Genomic DNA, 4,104 nt, shown 5'->3' on the forward strand with positions numbered 1-4,104 from the left:
GCCGGAATAGCTCAGTTGGGAGAGCGTTAGACTGAAGATCTAAAGGCCCCCGGTTCAATCCCGGGTTCCGGCACAGAGCAAGTCGGACTCTGGCGGTCGACCAATTTTTTAAACGTGTATTTCTTTACTTATTTTTTATTATTATTTCTTTTGGTAGAATCATAATTCTATATGCTTTTATCTGAAATTTATTTTGTAAATAAACAAAAGTATTTTCTTTGTAAATTTAGAATCATACTAATAGTATATCAAATTTTTTACCAAGATACGGAACTATATATCGCTACACGTGGTTTGCTGTTTGACTGTGAATATTTTATGGCAGACAGTTTTGTAGTCGCTTTTACTAGACAACAATAATTGTATTTTATATTATTATTATTATTATTATTATTACGTAATTATTACCTAACTCAAAATTTCACATTTTTATACTCCCTCCCGCACTTAGCTTAACGTTTTGTAACGCTAAGGCCACACCGCTCGTAACATCACCACCCTCTTCGCTTTCTCTGCTATATAGTGACGTAATTTGACAAACATTAGTAATATTAGATTTTCTGTTTATATTTATGTTATAGAAAACTGATTTGCTAAAGAACTAAATAGGAATGGCTGACTACGTTTTACTTTAAACATAAACATGAAACGATTGTATTGAAAACGTGAGTCAACTGTTCACACACACCCCACCTCAAACCCCCAGAACTAAATCCAAAGAGGTGAAATGGGTGTGAGGGTGTGAGGGGGGGGGGGGGGTGAGGGGTGTGTGTAGGGGGAGACCTATCTCTCTTTGAACAGTATTTGATATATTAATCATTAGCTATTGTATGTCAAACATATGGTCATTTTGACACAATCAAAGAGATGAGACCCGCTACAGTATTTTCATTAGTAGCCAGGGATGTTTTATATGCACCATCCCACAGACAGGATAGTACATACCTTGGCCTTTGATATACCAGTCGTGGTGCACTGGCTGGAACGAGAAACATCCCAATGGGCACACCGATGGGGATCAATCCTACAGAGACCGCACACCAGGCGTGCGCTGGCCAAGTACCATGCAATATAAATAGTGGTACAATCAAACCTGCTCATGAGGCCACCTGCATTAAGCAGCCACATGTGTTAAGAGGCCACTTTTTTCTTCTCTAAAATTATCTAATATACTATAAGACAATAAACAGTAATACAATGACCTGTACTAAGTAATTTCTCGTTCCAGCCAGTGCACCACGACTGGTACATCAAAGGCCGTGGTATGTGCTATCCTGTCTGTGAGATGGTGCATATATAAGATCCCTTGCTGCTAATCGAAAAGAGTAGCCCATGGAGTGGCGACAGCGGGTTTTATCCCTTAATATATATGTGGGCCTTAACCATGTGTCCGACGCCATATAACCGTAAATGAAATGTGTTGAGTCCAATACCAGTAGATCTAACAGCATTGCGTGGACTCCCATGCCATATAACAGTAAATGAAATGTGTTGGAGTGCGTCGTTAAATAAAACATTTCCTTCCTTGTACTAAGTAGCCATTATTTGATGCTCCATTTGATGGCTGCTTACCTCCGGTTTCACTGTAGATATGTGCTAGTAAAGCAATGCCATTAGTTGTCGAATCCATTAGGTTCAGGCATGTCCAGCCTGGGTCCTGTCTGTGGTGTGACAGTGGCCTGACCTAAAGTAGTGTCGGAAATAGAATAACACTGATTTTCGTCGATTATATCTTTCATATTAAAGTGACAGGTAATTTTTTTGTAAATATCTATTTAATGATACCCTACTTAATTTAGCATTTACCTTTTTAGGCTCTAATTGATATATAAGGTGGTGTTTACTCTTGAAATTAAACGAAAGATGCCGGTAAACAGGTGATTTGTGTACTTTATTGGAACAGACTATAACTAATTTTGATCGACACGTGTTATTTCATTGCTGTAACAGTTGCAATATGTGAGGGACAGTCTGATGACGGTTTACTCCTATCCCTCTCCTAAACAAAATATTTGTAGACATTTCTATGTAACATTTGAACAGAACTGTCAAGAACCATTCTGAGTGTGTGATCTATTATACCGGTATTAAAGGTGCTTTGTATTAAAGGAGCTATCTTCAAGTTGCATAATGATAGCTATTGCAAATAATGTTTTAAAATTAAATTTTGTTTAAAATTTAAAGAATACACCTTCAACAATATGCCCGTAAATGATTCTAACAAAATAATTTTATCTACTAGTAGAAAATACATTTTTATTGAAGAATCTTTATCACAAACAGATACTCACATATAACTATGATATCAATCTAATTAAAATTAGCTCCACTATTACATGTGGATCTAACACCAGCCAGTTGGAGCTCATGTCCACCAATCAAAACCTTACTTGCAGAATCCTGCCCGTGATTTAAAAATAATTTGAAAACATTTCGAATTATCCTGAGGGTATACGACATGTTTCGTGTGAATTACGAATGCCTTAAAACATGTTTTATTTTATAAAATAAATAATTTGTAATGTAAAACTGAAGACTGATTTAGTTGGGGTTTTTTTTATAAATAAATAAATAAATAAATAATTTTTAATGTAAAATTGAAGACTGATAACCCACCCCGTTCGTATCGGTATGGTTCGCTGTACTGCGGCCACTAAAATAGACTCGCCCGATATTTTTTGAATTTGTATGCTCCCAAATAACGTTATAAAAGGCGAAGTGTCATTGATCAATATTTAAATTATTATTTACAGACGAAATGTTACCTGGACATTGGGGACTACGCAGTGTTGTTAGCAATCCGATTAAAATTAGTTCTACTGGTCTAAATAAGGCATTCGTAATTCACATGAAACATATCGTATACCCTCAGGATAATTCGGAATGTTTCAAATTATTTTTAAATCACTGGCAGGATTCTGCAAGTAAGGTTTTGATTGGTGGACATGAGCTCCAACTGGCTGGTGTTAGATCCACATGTAATAGTGGAGCTAATTTTAATTAGATTGCTATGATATAGGACCTTTAAGTGGTTGCAAGATTGTGTAAATTTCTAATGTACTTATATTGAATTTATATTCCACTAAATATGCTGATAATAATTAATAATTTATGCTGCAATTCAAAATACTCAGTTAACTTGCAGTTTTAAATTAAAAGTTTGTTTAAGGGTAAATGAAATTGACACATGTCGATCAAAAATGTGTTATAGTCTGTTCCAATAAAGTACACAAATCACCTGTTTACTGACATTTTTCTTTTAATATCAAGAGTAAACACCACCTTGTACATCAGTGAGAGCGCAAACAAGTACATGCTAAATTAGGTAGAGTATCAATAAATAGATATTTATAAAATATTTACTTGTCAGTTTAATATGAAAGAAATAATCGACGAAAATCAGTTTTATTCTATTTCCGACACTACTTTAGTTGCCTATCATGTTACGATATTTTTGTTAGTGAAGCTCTTCGCATAAAGGTTCCGCAATCAGTATTGAGGTTATAGCATGAATCCTTGTCGGCCGGAATAGCTCAGTTGGGAGAGCGTTAGACTGAAGATCTAAAGGCCCCCGGTTCAATCCAAGGTTCCGGCACAGAGCAAGTCGGACTCTGGCGGTCGACCAATTTTTTAAACGTGTATTTCTTTACTTATTTTTTATTATTATTTCTTTTGGTAGAATCATAATTCTATATGCTTTTATCTGAAATTTATTTTGTAAATAAACAAAAGTATTTTCTTTGTAAATTTAGAATCATACTAATAGTATATCAAATTTTTTACCAAGATACGGAACTATATATCGCTACACGTGGTTTGCTGTTTGACTGTGAATATTTTATGGCAGACAGTTTTGTAGTCGCTTTTACTAGACAACAATAATTGTATTTTATATTATTATTATTATTATTATTATTATTACGTAATTATTACCTAACTCAAAATTTCACATTTTTATACTCCCTCCCGCACTTAGCTTAACGTTTTGTAACGCTAAGGCCACACCGCTCGTAACATCACCACCCTCTTCGCTTTCTCTGCTATATAGTGACGTAATTTGACAAACATTAGTAATATTAGATTTTCTGTTTATATTTATGTTAT

General features: G+C 34.7%; 2 non-coding genes across 2 annotated transcripts; both read left to right on the forward strand.

Annotated features, from left to right (window-relative positions):
• Positions 1-73, forward strand: Trnaf-gaa. The gene has a single exon. It is a non-coding gene; the product is annotated as a tRNA-Phe (tRNA).
• Positions 74-3,522: 3,449 nt separating this feature from the next.
• Trnaf-gaa lies at positions 3,523-3,595 on the forward strand. Its single transcript has one exon. It is a non-coding gene; the product is annotated as a tRNA-Phe (tRNA).
• The last annotated feature ends 509 nt before the right edge of the window (positions 3,596-4,104 follow it).

This window comes from Gigantopelta aegis, chromosome 1 (assembly GCF_016097555.1).
Source record: "Gigantopelta aegis isolate Gae_Host chromosome 1, Gae_host_genome, whole genome shotgun sequence".
NCBI lineage: Eukaryota > Metazoa > Mollusca > Gastropoda > Neomphalida > Peltospiridae > Gigantopelta > Gigantopelta aegis.